The sequence below is a fragment of the Colias eurytheme genome, chromosome 29 (genome assembly GCF_061535395.1).
Source record: "Colias eurytheme isolate Ceu_HAF_F1 chromosome 29, ilColEury1 Martin Lab GWU primary, whole genome shotgun sequence".
NCBI classification, from domain to species: Eukaryota; Metazoa; Arthropoda; class Insecta; order Lepidoptera; family Pieridae; genus Colias; species Colias eurytheme.
In genome coordinates, this window is record NC_143008.1 from 3,381,408 (window position 1) to 3,387,822 (window position 6,415).

Consider the following 6,415-nt stretch of genomic DNA (forward strand, 5'->3'; position numbering starts at 1 on the left):
AAACAAAATAATATATACTGTAATTATTAATTTGTCAAATCACATTGTAACATTTAATTTTAAAAATCACTTTTGATCAAACAGTTTGAGAGAAAAACCGTAATGTAAGACTGATTTACATCAAACGAGCAAATGCTCATTCTAACCCCACTATGTCAAATTTAAGTGTAAACAGGCGTAGAGCATTATTTCGTTGTTCTTAGTGCGTTCAAAAAGATTCTATGTAACATTCTAATACTGAACAACACTGAATATGAGTTTTCGTTTACCGAGACCAACAGGAGTGGAGCACTGCAGGTAAAACCGCAGGGCACAGCTAGTTGGTTATACACCAACACTCGTAAAAGTTTACATGGATAAATTTTGAGTTTGATTCTAACTTCTAAGTACATAATAAAAGGCAACTTAATATCTATTAAATCTTATCTTTATCTTATTATAATAAAAGTAACAATTATCTGTATGTCATACTACAGAACTGTGTAACTATAGCTTGATTGCAGTGGCTGTACCGCGCCATAGGTATGTGCGCAGCGAGGCGAGAGAGAAAGAAAATACATTTATTTGTACCGATGCACATTAAAACATCTATACTAATATTATAAAGCTGAAGAGATGGTTTGTTTGTTTTAATGCGCTAATCTTAAGAACTAATGGTCCAATTTGATAAATTCTTTCAGTGTTGGATAGCCCATTTATCGAAGAAGGCTAAAGGCTATATATCATCACGTTAAGACCAACAGAAGTGGAGCCACACGGGTGAAACCATAGAGCGCAGCTAATAAAATATAAAATAACTAGTTACATGGTACAAAATGTATAATATCCACTCAGTGGTTTGAGAATCTAAGGACATATAAGACACTTAGATTCTTCACTGATTTTCTGTGAATACCACATTGACACCCTAGAGAGTACTGACTGTTCCGTTTCTTTCTAACTTCTAACTTGTGCTCTTTCTTACCTGGTCCTGCTTCAACGCACATACCTAGGGCATGACACAGCCACTGTGGTCAAGCTATGACCGCTTCTAGAGAATTCTTACTTTAATCATCCCAAATCTCATGATTAGGATCCGTCTCTGGCAAGTATTCTCTTTGTAATATCGGTTTAGGAGCCACTATAGTTGAATTTACAACCGGAGGCTTATTTTCAGGATATATAAGGAATTTTGAAGGGCAGTCTTCAGTGTGTTTGAGTATATCTTTAGTAGGCAAGATGTGAGTAGCGTTGTAGGGACAAAAACTAAAATCTGGACTTTTGTCTGGACATTTTACTATGTGCCGCTGTATTCGAGATCTCGGGATTCTGTGCATCTTGTTATATGGACAGGTGACGAACGGATCCTCCATGATTCTGTAATGTATGCATTTTAAATTTTAACACAAACATATTATGAACATGTTGCTTATCATCGTGCTTGGATTTTTGTGTTTGGTAATGAAAGTGAATTTTTTCGATGACTAAGAACAGCTGCAGTAGGAGTTAGGACTAATGATATAAAGAACGGCATTAGCAAAAGTTTGCTATGATGTAAATAATTTTTAATAGGGTTTTAGGATAAGGTATTTTCAACTTAATTCAATTAGATTTATTAAAAAAAGGCAATTTTATTTTAACCTACCTAAGTTTGTCAGTTCTTAATAATAAATGATTAGTTTGGTTTTTTTTTAACCTATTTCTTTGTCTTCAAAAAGTGTAGATTGTGGCTCCAATCAAAGTCTTCACAGAACCTCCACCCCCTTTTATTACTTTACTCTTTGACCTCCACAGAGCAAGTAATACCGATAACCGAACCTCTTTCAATTATTTTGTTTATAAAAAATAATAACGAGTCGCCACTCGCCGAGTCGGTGTCTTGGTCGGTGTCATATTCTGCTGTCAAAGTGCTGTCAAACAGTTAAACTTTCAAACTCAGATAAAATAATAATTAGTTATCTGTAGTTTGTGGATAATGCACGGATAATTCAAATTCAAATATTAAACTCAAACTCAAACTAAAAAAAAAATCTTTCCCCTTTTAATAAAAAGAAAGATTATGTAGATTTTTTGCTTATTACGAACTCAAAGTATCATATTATGTAACTGGGCCTACTAGAAAAATACAACAGCTTCAGATACCTACACTTGCCCGCACCTGAAAGAAAAGAGAAGTTACGAAATCTGGTTTTATAAATTATAAAAACGTTAAATTCAAATAACCGATCCGAATGAATAGTAATATGTGGATAGTTTAATATTATAATATTATTGTAGATTTCATCATTAAAAGCTCCAACGGAAACGGGAACTCCGCGGGTTAAATCACTACTCGTTTAAAACAAAGTCGACGACCGCAACCATTACAATATGGTATTATCAGAATACTTATTTATAAGCATTGATGTATTATTACTACGTGATTACTACGTATCACAGACTACGTATAGAGAGGACACCACGAACAAAATCTGTGTGACAAGCGCGGCCGCGGCGGCGCGGCGCGGGGCGGCTAGTAAGTCATACACTTTTTAGATATTCTGCCTCTTATCACTACATAGTATAAAACAAAGTCGATTTCCCTGTCCCTATGTCCCTATGTCCTTATGTCCCTATGTCCCTTTGTACGCTTAAATCTTTGAAACTACGCAACGGATTTTGATGCGGTTTTTTTTAATAGATAGAGTGATTCAAGAGGAAGGTTTATATGTATAATAACATCCATTAAATAGTGGAGAAGTACTGTTATTTTTGAGGTTTCTAAAGTGATGTCGTAAAAAATTACATTTTTTCCGCTTACATTGCAAACGCAGGCTGAACCCTACGAGTTTTATCAAAATAATGTACTAAGTATTATACACATTGAAAAGGTCTATAGAAAAGTCCGCGATGGTATATGTCTATCTCTTATGGATAACCCACAATAACATTTTTTTGTCATTTACTTTTTACGAAAAATGATGGCTAATTTTCGATGCGATTTTAACCAATACAGCATTAATCCTTAACCAATTAAATACCTTGAATACATTGTTCGTTTAATATAGATCTATATGGCCCTTTACACCGTATGATTTAAGTGAATATTTTCGAAGATATTACAGATTTAAAAATTGCGGGACGTAGCGTTTGCGGCGGTACCGGCCGGCCGCCAGGCTATCTATACGAAGTCGGAGCGGGCCGCTATGTTTTTATATACAACGTTCACAGTTTTTCTGTAGTGTATTTAGTATCAGCATTGCACCCGTGCGAAGCCGGGGAGGGTCGCTAGTTACTTATAAACTAAAACCAATCAATGAAACAAAAAAAATGTGTGCGTGTACTAGTGTACACACGTAAGAAGTGAAACTTCTTTCGTTTACTATATTCAACTGTACAAAAATAATACGTCGAAATACGTCGAATCACGCGTGTTAGGTATAAGAAAAAAATGGCGCGTAGCGGAAAAATGTCACGCGTAACGAAAAAATGTTACACTACATTTTTTTCCAACTCCGATAAAGAAGTTTCACTTCAAAAAAATTTATGCGTGTACTAGAGTACACACGTAAGAAGTGAAACTTCTTTATGACCTTAAAAATGTCACGAGTATGGCGTAACGCAAAAATGTCACGCGTACGGCGTAACGCAAAAATGTCACGCGTACGGCGTAACGCAAAAATGTTACACTAAATTTTTGTCCAACCCCGTTATAGAAGTTTCACTTCAATTGGTTTATGACGTTTGCCTCTATTTCGTGTTACAAAGAGTGTAGTAGTGACGCCCTCTCTAGTACGTAGTACATAGTAACTCAATGTTTATAAGAATCAATAAATTAATTAATAATTTATTGATTACTAACTGCATATTGACTAGCTGCCCCAGCAGACGTTGTTCTACCATATTTATGATTAACCATTCTCGAGTTTCACTCATTTTTTACAGCACATTTAGTGATTAATTTTTATTATAGATAGAAGATTTACTTTAGTGCTAAAAATATCTACATTGTATGAATCAAATCAATCAAACAAGACGTGTATTTGAAAAGTGGGTGTATCTAGTTACTGATAAAAATCACTATCACTACATACTTAGTCTCAAAGTCCTAATCTTTAAAACTAATGATGCGGTTTCTTTTAATAGATGTGATTGAAAAGGAAGGTTTTAACTTTTATTAAACAGGGTGATTGGGAGATGGATGCAAAGCTTTAAGGCGAAGCTAGTAGAGACAATTACTTACAACCTTTTAAGGCATGGTTGTCTAAGACGAAGTCTGACTGGTTTTTTAAAGTGAAACTTTTATCATCGCATCGTCTCAAACTTTTTGGTCTGTGTAGCGCGTGTCGCGTGTATCGAGGCTGCCGAGTAGGTATACCTACTCGGCAGCCGACCGTCACGCGACATGCGCTACACAAAGCAGTGTTCGGAACCGTTCGAACAGTTTCACTTTTACCGTGGTTTCATAAAACCACACAACATTTTTTTTTTTTAATAATTTTTATGTCTTTTTTACAAAAAAATAGCAATTATTTTACATTTTTCGGCTATTTCGCGGCGCGGCGCTGGTGGAAAGCTAGTATATATTATTAGGTATAATGTTTATACCGTAGTTTGTGGGCACTAATCTCTGGAACTACTGTATCCCGGACTTAAGCATATAATATTACATAGTCTATAATATAATCTGTATAGGGGGGAGAAAAGCGCGGGCCGGAAATTTAAAATAAATTTAAACTTATTGATTGAATATATCTCCTTGATACAATAATTGTAGAAACTATAGTCTGTCCACTATAAGAATTGCTTTTTGACAGCTCGACGGGTGATACCAGAAGTGATGTTCAAAAGATTATCGATTGTGATACCATTTCAATTATAAATTCAAAATATTATCATAAATCGAATCAGGTACGTAAATAATAATTACAACGTAAACGTACTAATAAGATATGTAATAATAAGACCACATATCTATGCATTGTATGTTAAAACTAAACTAAACTAATATTTTATTATTTATTGGTTTGTATCTTACAATTTGGTTGTCTTTACGTTTAAATTATATAACATAATAGAAGAGTTTTTCTGTATCGGATATATTTTACAGAGTATTTCTATCGATTATTATAATCTATCGACCCATCATTGAATAATTCTGTGTAGACATCACTAAGTGGGCGGGACCTGTCCATGAAGAACGATAATTATTTGTATGACATTTTAACATAGACAATACAATCCTTCATAGGCGTGAAGCTGTCAAAAAGCAAATAATATAATGGACAGAGTATAGAAAGTAGAATCGTTGGGTCCTGGTCCCATGAATAAAAATATTTGAATTTGAATTTGAAATGTACTCTACACTTTACTAGATAACCTTTTAAACATTATTATAATAAAATAACAATATTATAAAAAAGTTGTGTGGTTTTATGAAACCACGGTAAAAGTGAAACTTAGGCACAAAATCGTATTTGTACGATAATAATTATTATCGTATGGTTCGATCGTCACGCGACATGCGCTACACAGACCAAAAAGTTTGAGACGATGTAATAAAAGTTTCACTTTAAAAATACTTTAATTTTGAACTTAAATTATTCTAGTTACTTAACACAAACAAAAATCAATAATAATATCTGTGATAATTTAACAGTCATTATTTTAACATTATAAAACCAATAAGTTTCAATAAAATCATTAGATGATGTCACATCTAGTTTAATTATTATTGTCTAATCTAATATCAGTGGGTTGCCATAAGTTTGAAATGTGCTCAGAAGTAGGGACTTTATTATTCACATACCTACCTACATTTGGGAAAAGATAAATAAAAGGAATGCTTGAAATAAATGTGAGGTCACTGAACTCAACTCTGAGGTCACTGAATAGTAAATAATTCTTATTCAGTAACTATAAGCTGTGCACGTGTATGTCAGAATGAATGGGAATTAAATTTTTAAGCTATTGCATAGCTTTTATCTCAGACTTTGAGCGCGGCGACCGAATATAAAAATTCCGTAAAGAAAAAACCTAACACTTCCCACTCCAACCGGCACGACGATGCGATGCTATGCAATAGCTTTACCACGGCAGTCCTCGAGTGCCACACGTATTTTTTTATTAGCGCCATTTAGATAAGATTGGTTTCTCTGTATTTCAGATAAATTTATGATGTTCAAATTTAACATTTGTATTTTCCAATTCAATCAATATTATCAACTCATTGCTCCTGCTTTGCATACTACCATGATACTACTTAGTTAGTTTGTCATAATATATAGGAATACCTTTTACAAAATGTTATGTATTTGCAATGTTTGATAAGTGATTCCATTCTTCTAAACAAACAAAAAATTTGTAACACCTAGATATTATAGTATATCCACTTATTGTAAAAAAATATCTAAGACCTCCCACTTAGGGAAATTTGATTCTGACACTGGCAACATTC